Source organism: Odocoileus virginianus, chromosome 31, assembly GCF_023699985.2.
Source record: "Odocoileus virginianus isolate 20LAN1187 ecotype Illinois chromosome 31, Ovbor_1.2, whole genome shotgun sequence".
NCBI classification, from domain to species: Eukaryota; Metazoa; Chordata; class Mammalia; order Artiodactyla; family Cervidae; genus Odocoileus; species Odocoileus virginianus.
In genome coordinates, this window is record NC_069704.1 from 8,096,401 (window position 1) to 8,122,450 (window position 26,050).

At 43.2% G+C, this 26,050-nt stretch overlaps 1 long non-coding RNA gene across 1 annotated transcript; it reads right to left on the reverse strand.

Moving 5' to 3' along the window:
* Positions 1–22,781, reverse strand: LOC139032391 (uncharacterized). Its single transcript, XR_011484913.1, has 2 exons — positions 22,445–22,781; positions 1–3,459 (listed from the first exon to the last, which is right to left on the reverse strand). It is a non-coding gene; the product is annotated as an uncharacterized lncRNA (long non-coding RNA).
* Between the last annotated feature and the right edge of the window lie 3,269 nt (positions 22,782–26,050).

A 26,050-nucleotide genomic window follows, 5' to 3' on the forward strand; every position in this document is an offset into this window, starting at 1 on the left:
TGATATTATAATTGTACTTTATTGTATTAACTACAAGATCATTTGTTACAATACCAGTATAATTCTTAAGAATAGTTATATTACTCTTCTAGTTAAATATAAAGTTTCATAATTTTCAATGTGTTGATCTAAAATGAAACAGCATAACAGATGGGACAAGGGGAGAATTCTTATAATTCTTCTCCTTGAAGTTATAAGCAATGCTGAATTGGAAGTTGCTCTAGACTTTACACTTGTGCCACTGATTTGAACAGTTGGCAATCTTCATTAAAGGAACACTGAGGGGATTAGTATCTTCCCCTACACTGTGTGCTGGCAAAAGTCCTACTAGGAGCTTACGGGATCAGGATTGTTGCACACCTTGGCTATTTTTCAAGTTCATTGACCTTGGGGGTGTCACATCCTCTTTCTGACCCACTTTCCTTATCTGTAAAAGACAACAGAAAAGTCTTTACCCTCTTATCTCCCTCTGTTCAGCCTTGAGTACTTTCTATTTCTTCATGATACAAGTTCATCTGGTTCTTGCTGATTGAGAGCCCTTGAAATCAAGTAACTCATCTCATTCAGTAAAGCAGAAAAACAAATTTTAAAAAATGGCTACTAGGGAGGTAGAAGTCTGCTGAAATGCTGACTGTCAACTTGGCCTTCTTTTCAGCCTGAACTGATTTGATTAAAGGAGACGATAAGAGTGACTCCCACTCCTGGGTCTAGAGAAGAGATCTTTATGCTAAGCAAGCAGCCAGAAGGAGTTTAAACATTCCTCCAGCCTTAGAATATCTCCCAAGGTTGAAAAAGCTAAATCAAATCAAAATTTTGTTATCATCAAGCATTTGAGAGGAATAATTTTCATCACGCTAGGAGAGTGTGGTTTCTCTGCCTGCTTGGGGAAATATCTGCTAGGAGGATTTGGAGACAGGTAAAGAGGACCCAGTAGATGGGTCTCCTTGTATCTGATGAAGCTGACATTTGAATCCTCTTGTTTAAATATGGCTTTAATTTCTGTTATGCTGTTGGTCCTGAACTTAGGGAGAAGGGTGGGGTATCATTTATTGGGCCCTTTATAACCGCAACAGTTATTTATGTTTCCTTATGGCCAGATGCCATGCCCATGTAAAGCTGAAGGAGATTTGAAGGGGTCCAGTTCACTCACTCTACACTTAAGGCAACTGAAGCCTAGTGAGGGGAAGATACTTACTCAAGTTCATTCAGGAAACTAACTGGAGGTGGAAGAGTTCCAGCCCTGGAATAGAACGAGGCAGGTTCATCAGGGGTCACATTAAAACCCATTCATCAGCTGCGAGTGTTGGTTGGCTAGGCTTAGCTTTCCAAGCCCACAGATGGTAACCAGCTATCAGGTCTGGGCAGGGGCGCAGAGGGCTGGAAGCCACTAGAGCCGAAGCCAAGGCATGGTTGAGAGCCTGGTGGCAAAGATGGATGGAGTGAGAGAAAGGAGTCTGCCAAAGACAAAGCCACCAGGAGCCAAAAATTTGAGAGACAGAGAAGGACCGGTCAGAGGGGTCCAATCCAGAGAGTGGCACAAACAGACACCAAAAGAGATATGCGCCTCGGCAAGGACCAGTTAACACTATCCATGTAAGTGATGAGTTCTAGCAAAATATGAACAAGAAAGAAGGCCGCTGGGTTTAGTAACATGGAGACTGAACTGACCCCAGTGGGAACAGACAGGGAAGCGGGGGCAGAGGGAGAAGCCTGAACAAAATGAATTGACAAGTGAGTCTGAGAAGAGGGGAGGTCCTGAATATAGACTGCAATGATACATTTAACAGAGCCCAACACACAGTGTGTGATCAGAAATATGGGAGTAGAGAAGAAGGTGATAAAGGTAAACCAGAGGAATGCATATTCCAGGATGAGAAGAAAATGCCACGCAGCGCACAGCAGAAGGATGAGAAGCTAAGGTTTCTGTGGAACTCTTTGTGGTAAATTGATGCTTATGTATTATTCAAAGACGCGTATCCATGAATTAAATTACAAGACTGAAGAGACAACAAAGAGAAAGGTCTCTTCTCCCTCCAGACAGATTCTTTGCATCTCTGGCACATCTTCTATTCAGTCTAAATATTTATGGAGAGAGCTTTACTTGGAGTTGGACCATCTCCTTCAAGGAATCTTAGGCACATGACAAAGAACAAGAGCAAGATGATGAATGCAGGCTGCCTGGTGAGGTGGGTGGGAGTGCCTGGGGCAGGGGTTTCTGAGCACTGCATTTTCCAGAGAGATGTTTGGAGGGAATTTGACCTTATTGGCAGGGACACATTAATCATAACCTGTAGGAACATCTCAAGATGGGTCATCAGAATGATTCATTTGCTGTTATCTCTGTCTTTCTGTGTGTTAATGTTGAGATATTGTCAGTGATGACTCCTGGGAAGGAAAAGATGGAAAAGCCCTTCTCCGTTTGACTGCCATTCACTTATCTCTGACCCACAGAGCCGGTGACCTGGTTCTTGCCTACATCTCCATCTCCATCACTTTCAACAGTAACCCTCACTAAGCCAGCTCCACCCACACTGGCTTTCGCTGTTGTTCAAATACATCAAACTGGACTGGGCTCAAGACATCAGTCTTGTTTTTCCTATGTCTAGAAGGTATTTTCAAGGCTTTTCTCCATCTCTTCTTTGAGCAAAAGATATGCTCCTGAAAAGGCCTTCTCTGACTACTCTTTTTAAAATAAATCCTGCCGGGAACCTACTGGATAGCACAGGGAGCTTACCTCAATGCTCTGTGATGACCTAGATGAGTGGAGTAGGGGGGTGGGAGGGAGGTCTCAGAGGGAGGGGATGTCTGTATACATATAATTCACATATGCATGCATACAATTCAGAACATAATTCACATTGTCATACATCAGAAACTAACACAATGTTGTAAAGCAACTATACTTCAATAAAAGACACATACATACAAAAAAAAATAAATCCTAACCCCATATCATTCTTTATAACTTTGCCTTGTTATATTCTTCACAATACTGCTACTTGAATAATTATGCATGTGTTCGTCTCTCCCACTAGATAGAGGAGCATTTTGCCTTAGTACTGCATCCCCTAATATGAGCACCTGGCACAGAAGAGGTGCCCGATAAATATTTAGTGAATGGGTGAAATCATGAATTGCTTGAATCCATTAATCCTCCAGGAAGGCATTTCTATTCTCCCAGGCTTGGGTAGGTGCCTCTCATCTCTGCTTCCACACCGTCCAGGTGTCTATGCCACGTGACTATATGATGTATGAGAATAAAATGTTCTTGTGGCTGGCTCTCCCAGGTGTTGGTAAGTTCTTGAAACTCATGAATCATGGCTGATTTATCTTTGTCTCTCTGGCATCTCACATGGTGTCATTGTTCACTGGACTGAAGGGGAATGGTTTCACACGCTAAATACCAATAACTGAGCAGTGGGACAAAACGTAGACTCTTGGGATTTAGCAATGATTCACCTAGAAGAAGGAGAGATGGTGCTGCCATAAATGACATTTAAATCAATCAACAAAATATATTAAATAATCATTCAGAGTGATATCCTTGGTCAGAAAGCAGCATTTTGAATCGAAGGACAGTCTTCTCTATTCTAGCCATGGCCTTTATGTCATGGGCCATCCCCATCCATACAGTGAGAAGATTAGGCCATGCAATGTCTAGAAGTGTCCACGTTCTTTCAGGATTTGACATACCTAGGACAGTGAACACTGCAATGGAGTAAGAAAAATATAGAGAATGCATATATCCTGCCCTCAGAAAAGGCAACCATGCAAGGATTTAGAGCCAAGGCCAACTGGATCTGGAATTTACAAATTCTGTGAATTGACGAAAATGCGTTAATTAGTCTAGGGGCTTCCCTGTGTGGCACAGTGGTAGAGAATCCACCTGCTAATGCAGGAGACTAGTTCAGTCCCTGGATTGGGATGATCCCTGGAGGGGGAAATGGCAACCCACTCCAGTCTTCTTGTCTGGAGAATCTCAAGGACAGAGCACCATGGCAGGCTACAGTCCATGGTGTCACAAAGAGTCAGACACAGCATCTAAGCAGAGCACAGCTCAATAAAGGGTACCATGTTTTACCCTCCTTTGTATATCCCATGACAAGCCTTTTAGGTCAAGTTGCCTTAAGAACTAGAAAATTCTTCTATAAACACCACTCAGCAGAATGAAGATCTCAAATGCTGCTTCAGAGTCAGCCGACCTCAGAACGAGAAGAGACAGCCCCCCTCACAAGACTAAAGTTTTCCAGATCTTCCCCTTGGGGCCCCTGAGCAGACCCCATCTGTGTTACCCGGGAAGTTTCTGGAGCCATTTCCTTGCTAGAATTCCACAGTAAACATTCTTACAGATGACTTACCGCCTGCCACAACACTCTGCAGCTCTCTTTCCAGAAAGGATTCCTACAGAATGAGGTCAGTCGCTCACTATCCGAGACTTCCATTTTTTTTCACCCCTTTTGGTCTTGCTGTTAAGATGCTGAGCAACTGTCTCTGGCTACATCAAGGGGTTGTTTCCAACAGCTGTGGGAGCAAAGCGTTCCAGCAGCCTAAGACAGAGCCGAGGGGATCCAGGGAGATAATGCACAGGCTCCAAATCCATTAGGGGAAATTCCAAGTCAGCAGATGGCATAGCCTTGAAGTACAGTTAATGAGAAGTTCTGGGAGGGAGGTTCAGGGTTGGGGGACATACGTGTACCTGTGACTGATTCATCCTGAGGTATGGCAGAAATCAACACAGCATCATAAAGCAATTATCTTCCAATTAAAAATAAATTTAATAAAAAAAATGAGGTCCTAGATACACTTCTAGAGGATTTGAAAATGGATCAAATGTGAAAGTATTAATACCTGTCCTCTCTTAGACACTTTCATTCAGCAGACCCTGATGCCACGAATGATGTTCCTTCTCACCAAATGCTGGGGACCCTTGAAAGGACTTCAGCTAAGCAGACCGCAGAGTGCATATGATGCCTTACTTGACAGCCTGCCAGCAGTCCCCTCCACACAGGCGTGCGGGCTTTCATGTAACCCCCCCCTTCTTCTTTCTTCACGGGGACCACAAAGTCTCGGGGAATGTCAGGCATGTGCCTACCCACATGTTCTCATATTGCTGAATCAAGAATCAATTTGATAAATCACTTCATCCTCCATTCCATGTAGCTAGCTAATGCTTGATTCACAATGAATGCAGAGGTAAGTGCTGAATAGATTATTAAAATAAAGACTCTTGGCCAGCCTAACTTAGGAAATGGCCATTCCTTTCTCTTTCAATGTGTGTGCTCAGCTGCTTCAGTCGTGTCTGACTGTTTGCGACCCCCTGGACTATGACCCGCCAGGCTCCTCTGTCCATGGGATTCTCCAGGCAAGAGTACTGGAGTGGGTAGCCATGCCCTCCTCCAGGGGATGGAGTGGGTAGCCATGCCCTCCTCCAGGGGATCTTCCTGACCCAGGAATCACACTCTTATCTCCGGTGTCTCCTGCATTTGCAGGCGGGTTCTTTTACCGACTGAGTTACCTGGGAAGCCCAGTACAGTAACAGAGGAGCCTAACAACACTAGTAGTATAGTATTCATAGTAGCAGGACATAATAGTAGTAGTGGCCATGTCATAGTAATGGTGTAGTAGTATACTGATAGCAATATACTATAGTGGTATAGTTTTCATAGTAGTAGGAATGGCAGGTATAGTTATATAGTAGCAATGGTAGTAGTATCAAGCTAGTAAAACATTAGAATAAAATTTTAAAGTAGGGCTTGCAGAAATAATAGTATTGAAGCACGGCAGTAATAGCAGTAGTATTTGACAGGCACCAGACACGGGCCCTTGAACTCAAGGAGCCCCTAGTCCCCCAGATCCTCTGAACGTCCAAGATGAAAGGGGGCTTTGGGGATCATCTAGCACATGCCCACATTATAGCCGTGAGAACACTAAGCTCAAGAAAGTGAAGTGGCCCACGTGAGATCTCCTGGAGTTAATGTCACAGTGTGGGCTGGAACTCTCGTCCCCTCATTCTCCCTCCGGGACTTCTGCCACTGAACCATAGTCATTCATTTACAAATCTCCTCTTACCCTCTACCTACTCACACCTACCCAAACCCACTTTCCTCCCACCCAAAAAAAGCTACATTTCCCCAAACAAGTCAGGCTCCCTGCTACCTCTGTGGTTTTATATATGCCATTTCTTCTACCCTATAGACCCTACCTCTCTGCTCATCTCAGTAAGACCTACTCATCCTTTGTCATTCATTTCCTTTTTATCTTTTTTATTATTAATTAATTTATTTTAATTGGAGACTAATTGCTTTACAATATTGTGGTGGTTTTTGCCATACCTTGACATGAATCAGCCGTGGGTGGACATGTGTTCCCCATCCTGAACCCCCTTCCCACCTCTCTCCCTACCCCATCCCTCAGGGTGGTCCCCTCTTCTCCATTTAAAATTGGTTCTTAAGTCTTCTCTCCATCCTGGTTCATGGGCTACATTAGAGCAGCTTTTTTTCTTTTTTCTTTTCTTCTAACATGGTTTATCCTAGCATTTATTATACAGAGTTGGAATCTATTTTTTAAGAACAGGCATTATTGTAGTTTACAAATATTAATTCATTTAGTCCTCATAAGAAGCCCTATGAAGTTCTCTAAATGTATTTGCTTTATCTCTTCACTAGCCCACTTGTTTGTTCAGAATAGTTGTGGAGCACCTACTTACGGCCACGCATTAGGCCCATTCCTGTCATTTCTGTGAACAAATGTTCACAGTGTTGAACCCAGTGTTGGCTCTGTCCTCAAGATGCTTACAATCTAACGGGAGAGACAGGCAAGGAAGCAGCTGATTTCAATACAACAGACCAAGTCTCAGAATAGGAGAGGCCCTGAGAGCAAATGGATGGGGCACAACCCAACCTGGGAGGGGGCGAACAGAAGGCTTCTTGAGGGATGTGGCATCTAGGTTTGGACTTGGAGAATGGGTTATTTGGATGGAGAAAAGTGGTAAAAATCTTCTAGAGTGGAGAGACGTGCATGATCAAAAGACAGAATGAGAATGCAGGCCGGAAAAGTTGGGGAATGGGATGGGGAGGACATAGAGTCAGGGAGAGCTGCCAAAGAGGGGTGGTCAGCAGGGAGGGTTCCACTGGCCTCACCACTCAGGTGACTCAGGACTCCTGAGAAAGGGATGCTGTCGTCTCATTGCTTCCGTGTTCCTCATTACCCAGCACAATCTAGCACAGACTAACTAACTAATGTGTGTGTGTATGTGTGTTAGTCACTCAGTCGTGTCTGACTCTTTGCGACTCCATAGTCTGTCCATGGAATTCTCCAGGCAAGAATACTGGGGTGGGTTGTCATTCCTTTCTCCAGGGGATCTTCCCAACTCAGGGATCAAACTGGGGCCTCCTGCATCGCAGGCAGATTCTTTACCATCTCAGTTACTAGGGAAGCCTCGTGAGTATTCTTCAAATGATTACTTGAATGAACAAGCTATGGATATAGAGCAGAATGCTCTTAGGACTTCACAGAAACTCCTTTTGTTTATGTTTAAGGATTTCTAATATTTGAGAGGAACAATTCTATCCCCAAACACTCCAGGTACAGACTATCCAGGGCTCACTGTGTCCAGAAAACAATTGATAGGACTTTTTCTAAAGAAGTCACCAAAGAGTTCCAGTTTCAGGGAGCCAGAGTGGGGACATGTGTTTGTCATTTTACAGATGTGAAAAAAAAAAGGAGGAAGATTCTGAGTAAGCATCAATCTGAGCCCAAGTGATAAGAGAGTTGAGTAGAGAAGGAACAACATTAAACGAAACTTTTTGAAAATACACAGAAGTACATAAATCATCCATAGTCATGTTGTCCTGATTAGAATCCCAAAATAGAAAAAAGTGATTTTCTTTTGTGCTATTATTTCATCACAGCTGGCAGTTCAACACGCCTCAGGGCCTGGAGCTTGTGGATCTTTAAGTTGGGAGCTGGAAGGACTGACCTCAGAGTACTACCTTGCAGCCAGTTCTCAGAAAAAACCACAGCACTGAGTGTGGGCTTCTGGGATCCCATGGAGACCTCTCATTCCAGCCCAGGCTTTCAAGGAGATAAGGCTCCCTTTGGGGGTTGGCTGGCAGAAGAAAGAAACAGTTAAAGGATAGAGTCATACCAGGCATGGTGCCAAACACCAAGTAGCCCTAAGGGTCACTGGCTAAGAATCAGGCCAACAGGGGTCTGCCAATCAATACTTACACAGCACCCTCTGTGTCTATGACTGTACTGAGACAGCAGTCCTTGCCCAACACTCATGACATGGTGGTTAGAAAGAGAAGAGTCCCTACAGACATCAAGATGTACTTTCAGTTGCTGGTCCTATCATTATGCATTGCTTACCCAAGCTAAATCTTCCAAATTTTGTCTGGAAATTAAAAAAAAACATAGAATAGAATGAAGGAGAGAAGGAAGGAAGAGAAAGAAAGGAGCAAAGATCATCAAACAGAACTATGCTGCTGTGAGAATGAAATGAAATCACATATTGAAAGCACAATCCCGTGCCCACAACATGATTAGTGCCCTTCCTTACATTTGCTCACTGTCAACAGAAGGGCCTTTTTAAAGTCCCCTTGTAACTCAGACTCGTTGGAAAAGACCCTGATGCTGGGAAAGATTGAAGGCAGGAGGAGAAGGGGAAGAGAGGATGAGATGGTTGGATGGCATCACCGACTCAATGGACATGAGTTTGAGTAAACTCTGGGAGTTGGTGATGGACAGGGAGACCTGGCATGCTGCAGTCCATGGGGTCACAAAGAGTTGGACACAACTGAGCAACTGTACTGAACTGTTACTCAGTTCAGATGTTCCAACATTTGAGCAAATGAACATAAATGAACTCTACTATTGTCCTCAAGGGAACAAGGATTTAATAAGCACAGCCTTCAGGCATGGCCCCTGCTGGTGAGGGCAGGGAGGAACATCTGCTCACGGTGAACGCGTCATGCCCACCTGGAAGTGTCTTGATGGCTGTGCCCCACACTGCTTGCAAAATCATTAATATTTTTTAGTTTAAACACTGAAAATTCAGAATTGGGTCTAGATGATAGTTTTGGGGTCAGTCGTGCCTAGGACAAAAATCTCAGTTCTACCAATTACCCATGTGTAGTTCTGAAAGTGTTGTTTAATCTCTGAAACCCCATTTCCTTTGCCATAAATGAAGATAATATCCATACCTCCTAAAGTTTAAACATTAGAAGTTATCAAATATATGAAATTGTCCAGGAGGTGCTCATCAACTTCAGTCTTTCATTCACTCATTCAATATCCTTCTGTCAATCACTCATTCATGCAACGAATGGGCATCAAGCACCTCCAGGGTGCCCAGAGGTACCCTAGGGACCTGTGATGCAGTCGTGAGCTAAGCCCTGCCTCTGCCCTCATGAACTGTAGGGAAGACAGGCAATTAAAAGATAAACAAATAGATTTCTCCCAGCCGTAAATTGTGCTGTGAAGGGAAAGAAGCAGAGTGTACAGTGGTAAGAGTGATGGTGCCAGAAATAAACACAAGATTTTTTCCCCTTTGTTCACACATTTCTTCTCCTTTTGAATTCCAAATTCTCCCACCCTCTGATCTTGGCCCCCAGGAAGCATGAGTAAAAAGTTAGAGTCTGCTGAACTGAGTCATCTGACATCTTTGAAATAAAGTGGTAGACACCAATAGACAAGTACATGCTCAACAGGATGGACAGCCTCGGTGTCTCTTTGGAGACCCTTGGAGACTTGCAGCTATGCTGTCTCTGGACTTGTCATAGCTGACACGACAGAGACAACTCTTGGGGCATGAGACTTTGCCTCAAAGAAGGCAGTCCTCAATAATGCCATCTTTGTTGCTGGAGAACATCAGCTACCTTGTTCTGAGCTGGGTCCAAGTCGAAGGGAAAGAAGGGAACAGCCAGCTGTGAAAAGATCAATTTGTTTCCAATTCACTTTCTCTTACCGTCAGAGAGCCTGGCTCCCCGACACTGGCTGGCTCTGTCGGGGACAGACGCCAAGTAGGGCACAGACTGGAGAAACACCCCCTGTTCCCACTGAAGCAGGAACATTCAGCCTCTGAACAGAGTCTGTGGCATCACCCACTAGCTGTCTTGGTGAGACGCAGGTTGGGATAGCCAAGAGGGATGTCTCGTTTCTGCTTCAAAACTGGAACAATTCAAATCCTCTTCTCATGAGAAAATGCGTGTTAGCTGGCTGTGGGAGAGCCAGCACTCCCATATACCATGATTAGGAGTAACCTCTAAACTGACGCAGCGTCTTCAGAGAACCATGTGACAGTATTTATGGAAACTGAAAGTTTGTTACAGCAGTCTGTTTCTAGGAATTTATCCTCCAGATAAATTATCAGAAGTGCACCAAGAAAAATGCAGGGGGATCTTTATTGCAGCATCATTTGAACTAGCCAACAGCTGGAAACAACTGAATATTATGTTGTAGCTAAAAAAAAAAATGAGTTACTTGTAGATTTGGGATTCCCAGGTAGTGCTAGTGGTAAAGAACTCGACTGCCAATGAAAGAAGACCCCAAAGACACAGGTTCAATCCCTGGGTTGGGGAAATCCCCTGGGGGAGGGTATGGCAACCCACTCCAGTATTCTTACCTGGAGAATCTTATGGACAGAGGAGCCTGGCAGGCTACAGTCCATGGGGTCACAAAGAGTCAGACACAGCTGAAGCGATTTAGCATGCACACACACACTTGTAGATTTAAGTGGAAGGAGATGCAAAAGAAAAAAGAGTAAAGCAAAATGTAACTTTCTACATATGGGAAAATCAATCTGTTATAGTTAACTCACTCTATCAGTGTAGACATCCTGAGGCACTTTTGTTTATAGTTCTATCTATATCCCAAGATGTGATCATCTCACATGGCAAAAGGACCCATGTAGGGTCCTACAGGTGTGCAAAATGCTAGGGATTAACACGTCTCATAGGTAGATGGCAGAATAAAAGTTCCCATAAGTCTCTGTTCAGTCTGCTCCATTTATAGATCTGTTTCTCTGCACCAGGATGAAATAGACTCAATAGCCAGATAGGTGGTAATTTGTTTAGACAGTTTATGACTTTTTCTGAGCTTTATTTGAATGGATAACTAAAACTCGACTCTCAGTATTTTCAGGTTTTCAGTCTCTTCATAATGGATGACCTATTTCCTTCTTTCAACAAACAGCACAGAGAACAAACATAAAGGAGCCTAATAACTCCCTAAATGAAAACACCAGTTCCTACTGGCACAATCAGAATTTGCTCCCTTTGAGCTCTAAAACATTCAGATTTTTTTCTAGTCACCATGTTACCAAGTTCATGGTGAGCACCAAATATTAAGGAAAAAATAAGTAATTCTGTTCTTCCTGCCACTAGTTCAGTTCAGTTCAGTCACTCAGTCGTGTCTGACTCTTTGTGACCCCATGGACTACAGCATGCCAGGCTTCCCTGTCCATCACCAACTCCCGGAGTTTACTCAAACTCATGTCCATTGAGTCAGTGATGCCATCCAACAATTTCATCCTCTGTAATCCCCTTCTCCTCCCACCTTCAATCTTTCCCAGCATCAGGGTCTTTTCAAATGAGTCAGTTCTTCACATCAGGTGGCCAAAGTATCAGAGTTTCAGCTTCAACATCAGTCCTTCCAATGAATATTCAGGACTGATTTCCTTTAGGATGGACTGGTTGGATCTCCTTGCAGTCCAAGGGACTCTCAAGAGTCTTCTCCAACACTACAGTTCAAAAACATCATTTCTTTGGTGCTCAGCTTTCTTTATAGTCCAACTCTCATGACTACTAGAAAAACCACAGCTTTGACTAAACAGACCTTTTTTGGCAAAGCAATGTCTCTGCTTTTTAATATGCTGTCTAGGTTGGTCATAGCTTTTCTTCCAAGCAGCAAGCATCTTTTAATTTCATGGCTGCAATCACCATCTGGAGTGATTTTGGAGCCCAGAAAAATAAAGTCTGTCACTGTTTCCATTGTTTCCCCATCTATTTGCCATGAAGTGATGGGACCAGATGCCATGATCTTAGTTCTAAATGTTGAGTTTTAAACTAACTTTTTCACTCTCCTCTATCACTTTTATAAAGAGGCTCTTTAGTTCATCTTCCCTTTCTGACTTAAGTTGGTGTCATCTGAATATCTGAGGTTATTGACATTTCTCCCAGAAACCTTGATTCCAACTTGTGCTTCATCCAGCCTAGGGTTTCTCATAATGTACTCTGCATATAAGTTAAATAAGTGGGGTGACAATATACAGCCTTGACGTACTCCTTTCCCTATTTGGAACCAGTCTGTTGTTCCATGTCTAGTTCTAACTATTGCTTCCTGACCTGCATACAGATTTCTCAGGAGGCAGGTAAGGTGGTCTGGTATTCCCATCTCTTGAAGAATTTTCCATAGTTTGTTGTGATCCACAGAGTCAAAGGCTTTGGCATAGTCAATAAAGCAGAAGTAGATGTTTCTCTGGAAGTCTCTAACTTTTTTGATAATCCAGTAGATCCTGGCAATTTGATCTCTGGTTCCTCTGCCTTTTCTAAATCCAGGTTGAACATCTGGAAGTTCACGGTTCACATACTATTGAAGCCTGGCTTGTAGAATTTTGAGCATTACTTTACTAGTGTGTGAGATGAGTGTGTGGTAGTTTGAGCATCCTTTGGCATTGCCTCTCTTAGGGATTGTAATGAAAACTGACCTTTTCCAGTCCTGTGGCCACTGCTGAGTTTTCCAAATTTGCTGGCATATTGACTGCAGCACTTTCACAGCATCATTTTTTAGGATTTGAAAGAGCTCAACTGGAATTCCATCACCTCCACTAGCTTTGTTTGTAGTGATGCTTCCTAAGGCCCACTCAACTTTGCACTCCAGAATGTCTGGCTCTAGGTTAGTGATCACACCATCATGATTATCTGAGTCATGAAGATCTTTTTGCCACTAGTTAGCTGTGGAATTTCGATCAACCTTCCTGCTCTCACTCAGCTTCAGCTCTTCCTGGGGTCTATATGATAGGGACCATGTGTACTCAGATCAGCTCAAGGATGGCAGATACAGAGCATCAGTACTATTTCTCTTCTTGCTTCCTGCAACAGATACAACCAATCACTCATACCATTCTTTCCTATAGATCCTCTGAATCCTTCCTGATACAGAAGGGTTATATGATCAGTTCACTTACAGTTAATACAAGTTGATATATTCACCTTCTCCAGAATAGATGATCTCTGAAGTTTATTCCAGATTTGATATTCTGTTTCCTTAATTCACAGATTTATTTGAATCCTAGCTCATTCGTGACATCAACCTAGATTGTTAAAACACAGGTTAGTTTTCCCACTTCTGGGTTAAAGAAACTGGTTCATATAAGTCAATGTGAACTTGACTTCTGGCTGCTCTGCACTCCTGTCTTGTTGTTGATACCTCTACAACCATGCTGCCTCTCTAGGGAGACTGAATATAATTATAGAAAACATATCTTATATAGCAATTTTCAAACTGTTATGCACTATACTGTCAGAGGTATCCAAGGATTTTCCAAGGGCTCCAGTTGGGTTTAAGGACATTTTCAGATTATCAGCTTCCATTTTCACTCCCTGTCAAGAATCTGAGGATAAGGATTTTCCTTCTCATAAATGCCTTTTTCCCACTTTACAAAAGGAAGTCATAAGTCTCACTCATCTTGAGTTGCCTTGGGGTATCAAAAAGCCAGGGCACCAAACAAAGGTACAATTCAAAATTCTGTTGTAACTGTTGAAAGTGAATGACTCATGATCCAGTAATATTTTGCAAATTAGATGACTTCTAATACTTTGGTTAAAATGAAACTGAATAAAAATCTAATTAAAATATCAGTTGAGAAATCATTTTAAAAAGCTTTTTTGAGGATTATCCTTATTCAGTTTTGGCATATAACCTGGTTGGTGGTTATAACTCTGCTCTAACAAAAATCCTCCTTTCAAAAAAAAAAAAATCCTCCTTTCTCTTTTATTTGTTTTGGTGAATAGGTTTCTTAGTGATTACCACCAAAAAATGAAAACTAGGAGTAGAATTTGTATAATACAATCTTGTGCTAGCAATAGTAAATATTTAACAGATAAATGATCAAATTGAAAAAATTTATCTCTTGGAAAAGCATTTCCAATAGAATTTTGTTTCATGTCAGAAGCATTTATCAAAATTTAATAAATATATAGCAAACTGATCAGCTGAGTACTTCTAATAATTGTTAAGACAATTCAATCAAAAGAATTTTTCGCTAAGACCGTATACTCATAGAACATTAAAGAAATTTTAATATTGATCTATATGCATTTTATTTCAGAGGAATATAATAAAATGATCAGTGAAAGACTCTCAGGTATAAAAATATACTACATTAGGATCAACTCCTGTGGAAGAAATGGAATTGAAATACACATTTAAGGAGAAAAAGGAAATACAAAAATGGTTAATTGTTAAAAAAGATCTTATTCATATATTTTTAATGGGTAAATGATAGTATCAAATCACCATGGAATTTAGATTTCATTAAATCTATTTAGAAGAGTGATATGACAGTTTTATTTTTTAAATGACCGTATTTTTAATATATTTGAAGTTCTATCCTTCGTAACTATTTAAATGTACAATAAAAACATCTGTCAACTTTAAAAGGTACATAGTTTCCTAAGATTATTTTAAAGGGTACTAAAACAAACTCCTAAAGACCACTGTATTTTACCAAAGTGAATTCTCTTTATTAATTATAATAGGGTCAAATCAAATGTTAGTTGTTCAAGGGGATATGATTTGCTAGTGAATTAGTCTATGTAAAGAGGGGGAGGATATCACGTTTTCTAAGTATAGATATTATCTGTCAAGTTGGGCTGAGATTGGACTCACTCTGAGCCTATTTGTCTATCCAGAGTGTTTCTAACTCTGGACGCATGTCACCCTTTGTAACTGGGTGCCCTAACTTGCATTAGAAAAGGTCAGTTTTCATTCCAATCCCAAAGAAGGGCAATGCCAAAGAATGTTCAAACTACTGCACAATTGCACTCATTTTACATTAGTTTGCATTAGCAAACTAATGCTCAAAATTCTCCAAGCCAGGCTTCAACAGTACATGAACTGAGAAATTCCAGATGTTCAAGATGAAATTAGAAAAGGCAGAGGAGCCAGAGATCAAATTGCCAACATCCATTGGATCATAGAGAAAGCAAGAGAATTCCAGAAACACATCTACTTCTGCTTCATTGACTAAGTGAAAGCCTTTGACTGTGTGGATCAAAACAAACTGAAAAATTCTTCAAGAGATGGGAATACCAGACCACCTGACCTGCCTCCTGAGAAATCTATATGCAAGTCAAGAAGCAACAGTTAGAACTGGACAGGTAACAATGGACTTGTTCCAGATTGGGAAAGGAGTATATCAAGGCTGTATATTGTCACCCTGTTTATTTAACTTATATTCAGAGTATATCATGCAAAATGCCAAGCTGGATGAAGCACAAGCTGGAATAAGGATTGCTAGGAGAAATATCAATAACCTCAGATATGCAGATGACACCACCCTTATGGCAGAAAGCTAAGAAGAATTAAAGAGCCTCTTGATGAAAGTGAAAGAGGAGCATGAAAAAGCTGGCTTAAAACTCAACATTCAGAAAACTAAGATCATGGCATCTGGTCTTATCACTTCATGGCAAATATATGGAGAAACAATGGAAACAGTGAGAAACTATTTTCTTGGGCTCGAAAATCACTGCAGTTAGTGATGGCAGCCATGAAATTAAAGATGCTTGCTCCTTGGAAGAAAAGCTATGGCCAACTCAGACAGTGTATTAAAAAGCAGAGACATCACTTTGCCAACAAAGGTCTGTATAGTCAAAAGTATGGTTTTCCCAGTAGTTGTGTATGGATGTGAGAGTTGGACCATAAAGAAGGCTAAATGCTAAAGACTGATGCTTTTGAATTGTGGTGTTGAAGAAGACTCTTGAGAGTCCCTTGGACTTCAAGGAGATCAAACCAGTCAATCCTAAAGGAAATCAACCCTGAATATTCATTAGAAGGACTGATGCTGAAGCTGAAGCTCCAATACTTTGGCCACCTGATGTGAAAAACTGACTAATTAGAAAGGACCCTGATGCTGGGAAAGATTGAAGGGAGGAGGAGAAGGGGATGACAGAGGATGAGATGGTTGGATGGCATCACTGACTCAATGGACACAAATTTGAGTAAGCTCCGGGAGTTGGTGATGGACAGGGAAGCCCGGCTTGCTGTAGTCCATGGGGTCGCAGAGTCATACATGACTAAGCAACTGAATAACAACAACAACTCGCATTAGAAAAATTAAGATTTTAAAGCCCTGGGTCTTTGTTGAGAGGTTAAAAAATATCTCTTTAGCTACAGTAAATAATGTCAGTGTCTTAGATTCAATGCCTTATCTGGAAACACAAGTAAAGCAGTAAATATCTGTACTACATCTTAGGATCTCCTTTCCTTCTTAGGTCAATTCCAGATACTCTCCCTTTCTTGGCAGATTGTAGAGCTGGAGTGAAGGCAAAATCAGTTACTTCTATTTTAAAATGGGGTTTACTTATTCATTGTTCATATTCAGTAAGCTTACCCCAACACTCACTTTGTACCGAGTTTTAGGTTAGGATCTGGGACTTCAAGGCCAAGCAGACAAAGGTTCTGCCCTTGAAGAGCTAATGGTTTACCTAGGGGAAGACAAAAACGTCAACAAATTAAGATACTCTGTATGTGCACGCTTAGTCGCTTAGTCGTGTCTGACTCTTTGCGACCCGGTGGACTATAACCCACGAGGCTCCTCTGTCCATGGGACTGTCCAGGCAAGAATACTGGAGTGGGTTGCCATGCCCTTCTCCAGGGGATCTTCGTGCCCCAGGAATCGCATCCAGGTCTCCTTCATTGCAGGCGGATTCTTTACCATCTGAGCCACCAGGGAAGCCCCAAGATATTCTTAGTAAACATTATATTAGAAGAATCATCAAAATGCTGGGGATCAGAGGAGATGCGGTGATTAATTCAACAAGAGGTGGTTGATATCTGAGGAGGGTCTTAATTAAGAAGTGAGAAGTAAGGGCGGTCCTGGCATAAGACACAGCACACATTTTGACATGAAAGCCTGTAGGGTCATGACATTTGAAGAATGGAGATTATATCATGGCTAAAGTAGAGAGTAGAATATGCATGTAGGAGGTGAGAATGGGAGATGAACAAGAAACACAATGACAATACATCACAAATGTCATTGAAAGCCCTGCTAAGGCATCTGGAGTTTGGATTTGATCTTTCGAGCTGGGGGAAGAAGCATGACTAGTTCAGAATTTGTGTGTGATAATTCTAGGTGACCATGGGTTAAAAGATGTGAACAAAGGCCTAACCCAGCACTGCATACAAACAGATTCTCCAAAAAAAACCCTTAGCTGACCTCTCAACTCCTTTCCCTCTCTTAAAAAAAACCATAACTCCAAATACATGAAATGCCATACATCCAGTATAAATAAAATATTTATGTTTTATGCTGAGAAGAAAAGAAAATGAGCCAAGAACAGGTCAGAACTGTTTATCTGTTTCATCAGTGTTTATCAGGTGCCTACGCCCTTACATGTCCTTCTAAATTTTTTTTTTTTTTTCTCTACAACTAATCTGCCAAGTAGGAACTACGATCCCCACATTAATGATGTGGACCCTGAGTTACAGATGGGTTGAGTAACTTGCCTGAGGTCACATAGCAATAAGAACTAGATAAGACTATTTACAAACCCAAGCAGTCTGGCTTACATGCACTTAACCACCAAACCGTCTCTCTGTGACTATCAGGATGCCTGTTATAGACAGTGAGAAGAAAAACACATGAAACCAGTGGGGACAGTGAGTGTCTCCAGAGATCAATGTGGTTTATCCTTAGCTCCAGGTCAAGTGAGGCAGTTCTACGTGTATGTTCTCACAGGCCTCATCTTGAGAAGAATGGAGCGTGGGCATGTGTCTGGCTCAGGCCAGGCTCACCAAGAAGCCCTTTGCCACCACCGACCTGAAATGACCAGACCCACACAGAGGTCATCCTTGCTCTTCCCCTGGCCCCATTTTGGTGAATGGCATCACCATCTGCTGGACCCGCAATCCAGGATGCTGCTTCTCTCTACTTCATCCCCCACATCCATTCAGTCACCAAGTCCTGGTAAGTGTGTCTTTAGCATAATAGCTGACTTGGTAAAGAATCTGCCTGCAGTGCAGGAGACCCGGGTTCAATTCCTGGGTCGGGAAGATCCCCTGGAGAAGGACATGGCAACCCACTCCAGTATTCTTGCCTGAAGAATCCCATGGACAGACGAGCCTGGCAGGCTACAGTCCATGAGGTCGCAAGGGTTGGACACGCCTTAGCAACTAAAAAGAGCATAAATAAAATCTTCCCAAAGTCCTCCATCTCCACGGCTCCACTCTGGTCCAGACAGCCACCACCTCTTCTTACTTGATCAGGGCTGCCCCTCACTGGTCTCCCTGCACTCTGTAGCCAGGATGATGCTCCCACAGCCCGACTCTCCCTGTCCTTGTGCTGCTGACACCCTGGAATGGCCTGTCATCAACCCCCTGCAGGAGAAGAGTTGGAAATCCTTCAGCTGGCTGTCAAGGGCCCTGCACGAAAACCTGCCAACTAACCTCCCTCCCAGTCCTCCCCCAACCCTCACTCGTCTAAGATTCTAGAAGGTGTTGCTCTTTCTCAGCTCCATACCTGGTAGGGCCAGTCCCTCTGCCTTCTTCCCCTCTCCTCCATACTCTAAAGCATAGTCCAAATTCTGTTCAGGTGTCACCCCCTCTAGCAAGACTTCTCCCCCTTGCATCACAACCTCTACTTGCTCTCATGGTCCCCTGTCCCCTAAATTACAATTGTTACTTATTTGTCTCCTCTTCGGGGCTAGATGCCTATTAACGACAAGCCCCTTCATTCATCTAAATTCTCTACTGCCTAGAACAACGCTAAACACACCACATGTGATCAGTAAATAAGAATTAAATAAATGGATAAATACCTTCATTGTCAAGTTCACCTCATAATGGATGCTACCATGTCCTCTGTCATCCAGTCGTGTCCAATTCTTTGTGACCCCCTAGACTGTAGCCTGCCAGGCTCCTCTGTCCATAGAATTTTCCAGGCAAGAATACTGGAATGGGTTGCCATTTCCTCCTGCAGAGGCTCTTCCTGATTCAGAGATCGAACCCTCGTCTCCTGCGTCTCTTGCATTGACAGGCAAATTCTTTACTGCTGAGTCACTTGGTAGCCCAGTGGATGCTATCTGTTCTCACAATAGATGCTGCGTGCTTGTATTGTTAAACTTGCGTTGGGCTTCCTTGGTGGCTCAGCTGGTAAAGAATCTGCCTGCAGTGTGGGAGACCTGGGTTCGACTCCTGCGTTGAGAAGATCCCCTGGAGAAGGGAACAGCTACCTACTCCAGTATTCTGGCCTGGAGATGGACAAAGAGATGGACATGATTGAGTGGATTTCACTTTCACTTTCAACTCATCAGGGTCACCCCAGCCTCCCTCTCCCAGGCGTGGTAAAAGCAGCTTCATCTCTTCTATGGGAACACATTCCCTTAGCAGGGGAGCTAGCTCATCTAATTGAAAACAGGGGCTAACAAACACTCCCTCTGCAGTTTTCAAGGTCTGAACAGGCCTTCTGACTGTGGATGAGAACATGATGGATTATTCACACCCGCTTTTCCAAATTCAGAAAGGAATCTACTCCAAACTTTGCAAAAGAAGAGTTCTTGTAATATTTCTTTTTTTTTGGCGGGGGGGGGGGAGGTGCAGTTTACTACTGAGTGGAAATCGTTTCCTCAACTCTTCCCTCCCTTTCCCGAAAACACACACACGCACGCAGACATTCAAGCACTTACAAGCAGATGTTTGAGGATTTTCCGAAATTGGGGAGGGCTTGTGTTTGATGAGCCATTTCATCAAGGGAAAGATACATTGGGCTCGCGAAAGGTCAGAAGATGAAAAGGGGCAGAACACAAGGTGGTCCAGATGTCCAGGCCCTTCCTACACTGTGACACACAGCTGTTTGGAAGAAGTTTTGCAAATCTGATTCTAAAATATATCATGATGTCACTGAGCGTTCTTTCTATCATGATGAAGCACAGAACAACGCACCTCCTGTGGAAATGCCCTGGCAGAAGTCCAAGATGCTGAGTGTTCCGACTCCTTGATTACCCCACTGTTGAGCTCTCCTAGTACCATATTCTAAATATAAAATGAGCCTTGTTGTATGTTGTAAGACTAGGGAGTAAGGAAAGGAAGAATTCCAAGGATTTTAGGAAAACATATTTTGTTCCTACCGTTTTGAGGACCCGTTATGCCATACTGGTGGAGTGTGCGGATCTAGATGAAGACATACATTTTTAAGTCTTCGTGGAGTTTAACACCTGGGAACTTCCATTTACTTATTTTTAATACGGATCTAGCAATGTCTGTGGTGGTGGTTTAGTGCTAAGTCGTGTCTGACTCTTGCAACCCCGTGGACTGTAGACCACCAGGCTCATCTCTCCATGGGATCTGCTGGGCAAAAATACTGGAGTGGGTTGCCATTTCCTTTCCCAGGGGATCTTCCCCAACCAGTGATCGAACCCGAGTCTCCTGTGTTGCAAGCAGATTCTTTACCATTGAGGCACCATGGAAGTTTCTACTAATGTTTATCCACAGTCAATTTGAGAAGATTCCATGAAACAGAATGTGTAGAAGAATTATCTCAGTGCCTGACACCTGTGGGCTCACAGTAAATGTTACCTTATTTTATAATCTCATGAGAGAGACACATCTGGAAATAATCACTGAGGATCCAGGTGTATTCTTGGGCTTCCCGGTGGCTCAACAGTAAAGCATCCGCCTGCAGTGTGGGAGTGCTGAGTTCAATCCCTGGATTGGAAAGATCCCCTGGAGGAGGGCATGGCAACCCACTCCAGTGTTCTTGCCTGAAGAATCCTCATCAAGGAGTAGAGACAAGTTAAATAGGGAGAGATGTTCTGGACTGAATACTGAGGAATAATTTACAGAGCAGGTGGCATTTGCCCTGAGCATCAGAAGGTGAAATGACATTTTAGATACGGTGAGAAAGCCGTTTTCCCTGAAGTCTGTGTAACTGAAGCACGTCACTTGAGCACGGAAAGAAACACATGCTGGCTGATCTGGTTGCTATTGTGTCATTTGTTAACATTATCAAATCGTTTCCATGTGGTTCTGCTTTCTATCCAAAAATAGATTACAAGCGAGAACCTGAGATTCTAGCTCCCAGCGCATCTTCATATTCCGTCTCTTCCGTGAATGCTGAAAGCTAGAGGGAGGTGAGTCAGGAAGGGCCTCTATGGGGACTCAGTCTCCTTCTGTGAAGAGTAGAAACAGCTATCAATAGGGTCTCCTTGGAGGGAGGGAGGCAAGAAGGATGTCCTTGTATCAGAGAGCCCGTGGGAAACAGAGAGTGGTCTGCACAAAGGTCGAGATCACAGCCCTCTGTGGCTCGCATCTTTCTGCGAGAACAGGTGGCAGAGATCGGATGTGGATCACAGCCAGGAGGGCCTGTGATTAGGGGCCATGCCCAGTCACACCGGCACGGGGGTGCCAGCGGTGCTCCAATCGCCATGGACAAACAGCATGTTCTCACCAAGGCCAGTCATGGGCGATGCCATGACGGGCCAGGAAACTCCCTGCTCCCAAGTGGACAATGTCACTTTTGGAAGATCAGAAAGTCTGAATGAATGCACACTCCATAGGTGAGCACACAGTCATCCCTGTTGTTTAGTTGCTGAGTCTTGACCAACTCTTTGGTGACCCCATTGACCGTAGCCCACCAGGCTCCTCTATTCAGTGTCAGGCTCCTCTATCCATGGAGTTTTTCAGGCATGGATACTGAAGCATGTTGCCATTTCCTTCTTTAGGGGATCTCCCCAACCCAGGGATCGAATCCACGTCTCATGCATCTCCTGCATTAGCAGGCATGTTCCTTACCACTGGTGCCACCTGGGAAGCCCCTGGATTAGCCATGTTTTCTGCCAGAGATCAGCTCTCTCATTAGACAGCAGCATCTAACTAAGTGATTAAGACCCAGGCCTCAAAGGAAGTGAGGTTAGAATCCAGGCTTTGCCTCTTGGTAGCTCCTGGATTTCCATATATTCTATCAGCTCTTGAGTGGAGAGGCTAATCTGCACATCACTGTCTTAGAATTAGAGAAGATGACATTTGTTAAACACAGCTCTTGGAATATTATAAATTCTCATAACTAGTACCCATTCATACTCTCTCCTATGAAATACAAATACCTTCAAGATTTCTATCTTTTATATACTTCTTTTTTAAAGTTCCTGAATACTTCCCTGTCACGACAAACAGAAAAAAATACACAGATAGAAATATCCTGCCCTTCAAAAGAGGATACCGATACCTTTTGACTTGCTTCTGTTTCTCAGCTTTCTTCCTTTCAATAGATGGAGTTGCAAAGGAACTTGTCTCCTAGCCTGTCTTGGGCTGATTTGGAAGGTGAAAGGCCAGCCTGGAGAGCATCAGGCAACTGTGGGTCTCTGAGCCGCTGTTGATGTAATCGGATCTGGCCACAGAGAATGTGACTAAGCGAAGCCCCATCTGCTGCGAGGGTTCCCTCTGGCCCCACGGGGGACCAGGGCAGGATATGAGGCGGCGGCGGCGGCGAGGTGAGGGGTCTGCACGGAAATGGTGAGGTTCCCCACATGTACTGAGTCTCCCCACAGGCTCGTGTGGGTCTCCCTGGCATGACATCATCCTGGAGCTCCCAGGCAGGGACGTGGGTGTGTGTAAGCGTGCATATGGTGGTGTGTGTGTGTGTGTGTGTGTGTGTGTGTGTGCTGCTGTAGAGCATAAGCCAGGATTTCTCAGTCTGGCCAGTACTGACATATTTGCGTTGGATAATTTGTGTTGGGTAACCCTTTGCTAATAGTGGGGGGCTGCCCTGTACCTTATAAGATATTCACTAGCATCTCCGGTTTCCACACACTAGTTTACACTAGCACATCCCCCCGCCAGGTGTGGCTGCCAAATGTGTCTCCAGTCATTTCCAAATGACCCCTGGGTGCAATATCACCCCCTACAGAAAACCATTGGCATAAACTGAAGAATGAAATAAATCGGACCTCTTCTTATTAAAGGCAGGGGTAAGAATTCAATGAAAAAGTAAAAGACAGTAAGTCTCCAACTCCTTATCTAGGTTTAGAAGTGAAGTAGAAAGCTGGGAGTTAGCTTTGTTTGTTCGTTCAGATGATACTTGTTCAATAAATGGGCAAATACAAACATAACAATCATCGCCAACTATTCAGCAGTTCTATATCCTAACATGTGTCTAAGCAGTGCATCTCATGGACTCCTAATGACAGACCTGAGCACAGGTGTTCTTATCTCTTCTTATGAAGACACTGGGACCCCGGGAGGTCTTTCCCAGGAGCATACAGCTCACGAGTAACTGAGCTGGGATTTGAACCCAGGTCTGCATGATTTAAAGTCCAAACTCAGAGCCATTGTGTTATCTCAGTCCATTATTGTGGAGTCTGTATGCAACGTTATAAAAATTCCAAAGCCTGTGATTTAAACCAATGAGTATTTAATGAGACTGTCTACAGTCAGCATCAGCCTAGACAGAAGGTGGGTGGATTTGAGTGAAAGAATCAGACTTTCCATGCTCTTACTTAAACAAATTCCGTTTATAAATCAACACGAGAAAAGTACATAATTAACCCCTTAATTGGTGGCACATGTTAAAGGCATATAACAGCATGCTGAAGAAAAAGAATAAGCTTTAATGACTCTGTTTCCAATTATCTGTCCCCAAGTGAGGTGGCCCATATACCACGAGGCTCCTCAGTGAAGACTGGGAGTTGAAAGCATGTACTTGACATTGGACAGTCCTGGGTTCTAATCCCTGCTCTGACACATACCAGTTGTGTGGTTTGGGGCAAGGCAATTTACAACTGGGATCCTCTGCTAACTCCTCAGCAGGATAGAGGTTAAGACACTCACCTCTCAACACTGAACTGAGACCAGGTAATGGGAACCAACCTAGAGAGTCCTACTCTCTCTGCCTGACTCTTCTTTCATCACATTCGCCACTGCTTGTAAGTTTGTGCTTATTTGTATATTTACACGTTTAATGGATCTCTGACCCTGATTTTGAAAGCCCTGTAAGAGTGGGAACTGCATCTCTTTTATTCACTGCCTCTCCAGCACTTGCCACAGTACTTGGCACGTAGTAGTTGTGTGTGCTAAGTCACTTCAGTCGTGTCCCACTCTCTGTGACACCATGGCCTATAGCCCACCAGGCTCCTCTGTCCAAGGGATTCTCCATGCAAGAATACTGATGTCAGCTGCCATGCCCTCCTCCAGGGATCTTCCCGACCCAAGGATTGAACCCATGTCTCTTACATCTCTTGTTCTGGCGAGCAGGTTCCTTACCACTAGCACTACCCGGGAAGCCCAGCACATAGCAGACACTCATTTTAAAAATGTTGAGTAAATCACAGACATCAGTGCATTCCTTCTACTTTCTTCTAAGATAATGAGTTTCCTGACACTGGAGATATTCAAGCAGTGGAACAATTAGATTCTCTATTCTTCTGTGTCCCCATCGTCGTCTCTCAGGGGGCCTTTCACCCTAAGCATAAATCACACTGTTCTGCAATTACCCACTTCTTCTTCCCTGTGAGTCTATAAACTACTTCAGAGCTGAATGGATCACCGTTTAACCCCCGTGAATGGTCCCAAGGTGGGATACATGCCCAAGTCTGATAAATAAAATGTGTAAAATAAAGATATTGAGGCCCTAGAGGGCATCCATCAGCCAAAGTAGAACTCAGACAAAGTCGCCACTCAGTTACCTTCCATGTCACGAGTTCTAAGCTTCAGAAACCGTAAGGGCTGACAACTCTGCTCACACAACATCCAACAATCAGAAACAGAAGATTCAAGTTCTTACTTCTACTGTTTCAGACAAACACAGGCAATCAATAACTGTATTAAATTAAATTGGCCACATTTACAAAGGAAGATTGTGAGCCAGACTTTCCATTTCTAACTTTGCACTTCAAAGATAATTAAATTCAACCTTTCATAAAATAAATATCTATGGAGTGCCAGCCACTGTTCAACTTCAGTTCAGTTCACTCACTCAATCACGTACAACTCTTTGTGACCCCATGGACTACAGCATGCCAGGCCTCTCTGTCCATCACCAACTTCTGGAGTTTACTCAAACTCAAGTCCATCGAGTCAGTGATGCCATCCAACCATTTCATCTTCTGTTGTCCCCTTCTCCTCCTGCCTTCAATCTTCCCCAGCATCAGGGTCTTTTCAAATGAGTCAGTTCTTCACATCAGGTGGCTAAAGTATTGGAGTTTCAGCTTCAGCATCAGTCCTTCTAGTGAATATTCAGGACTGATTTCCTTTCTGGTTAAATACGACGGTTAAATCCTGTTGAGTCATTTAAGACTGAGAGAATGATTTTGACACTGGGCATTCTTCTCAGTTTCCCAAAGGAAGCCAGATGTTCCTATTGGATTCTTTGGGTTAGAGAGACAAAAAAGAGGGGCTCAGAAATCTTGGAGATAAACTCTTAATCCTCTGGTACCAGCACTTGTGGAGAAGGGAACTGGTGCTTAAAGGAAATAGTTAATTAAGCAACAAATACTTCCTAGCTAAAGAGGAAGATACTTCAAAGCAGAATGTTCAGGCATTGGAAAGGATGGCATACCTGTAGGTGTTCTCTCTCTAATTATCATGCGACTTCCCTGAAAACAGGAAAAGTCTATTACATCATCTGTGATTATTCTCCATGGGAAGAAAGTAGATAACTAGCATTTCTGTGGCTGGCCATAAGTTGATAGGTTTATGTATATAACCCAGGAGTAGGTACAATATAGTACTGGAGCACAAGAAACATTTCTTTATTTCTCTTCATTTCTCTCAACCATGCCTTTCTGTGCTAAGTTCTCACCAAGGTAACTGACAAAATATAAAACCCAAATAACTG